Genomic DNA, 1,241 nt, shown 5'->3' with positions numbered 1-1,241 from the left:
ACTAAACTAATTTTTATATATAAGGAGATTTTATAAAATCACATGAAATGTTTTATTTATTTTATTTTTATATCATTACAAAGTACATATCATCATAAATTCTTAAACATATAAAAATATTATATATATAAATATATATATATATAATATTTATTATTTTGTTCACTTTTTATAGCTTCGTACAAAAAAAATTTATATATTTTTTATTACTATATTATTTATAATCTTCATATTATTCACTTTATACGTAATTGTACTTTTTATTTTTATTTTTAAAAAAAATGACAAATGAATATAAAATAAGAAATATATATATATATAATATATATATATTACATACATATAATATAATATTTATAATTATTAAAAAAAAAAAAAAAAAAAAAAAATTAAATTCATATACTTTTTTAAAAAACAAATTACAAAATTTAAATACAATTTTTTTTCTCTTTCATTTCATAAAAAATATATATATAATATATATAATTAAGAAAAAGAAAGCATTCTTAATTTTCAAAAGAAAAAAATTACAGAATCTAATTATTATACTTTTATATTTTATGTATATTGCATATATATGTAATATATAAATATATATATATATATATATAATTATATGTATATATAATTATATGTATATATAATTATATGTATAAAAAAATATATTCATAAATTTTTTTTTCTTTTTCCTTCTGCCAAATTAATAATAGATTATAAATAGTATATATAAAATATATATTATTATTTTATATATAAATATATATTTTTTTTTTCTGTGTGCATGTTTGCATGTTCTTTTTCTTTGTTATTTTAATTTATATATTATATATAATAATAATAAATATTATTTTATATTCATATTGTTATATGTTAGTTTAATAAATTGATTATATATTGTATTAGATTATTTATATAATATAATAAATAAATGCCCATTTTATTGAGAAAATTATAATGTAATTATATAATAAATATATATTTTATTAACAAATATAATAAAAAAAAAAAACTCTATAGAAGTATTATATATATATATAATATTTATTAATGAAGAATCATGTTTGATATATAATAATATAATAATGTAATAATAGTTTCTAAATTTATTTTATAATATATTTATTTATATATATAAATATTATACGATTATCTTATATTTATTTATATATTATATATATTATATATATATATATATTTTTATATTTGTTTTTTTTTTGTTTTTTTTTTTGTTTTTTTTTTTT

Source organism: Plasmodium reichenowi, chromosome 8, assembly GCF_001601855.1.
Source record: "Plasmodium reichenowi strain SY57 chromosome 8, whole genome shotgun sequence".
In the NCBI taxonomy this organism is placed as follows: Eukaryota; Apicomplexa; class Aconoidasida; order Haemosporida; family Plasmodiidae; genus Plasmodium; species Plasmodium reichenowi.
Note: the sequence above shows the minus strand (reverse complement) of the source record.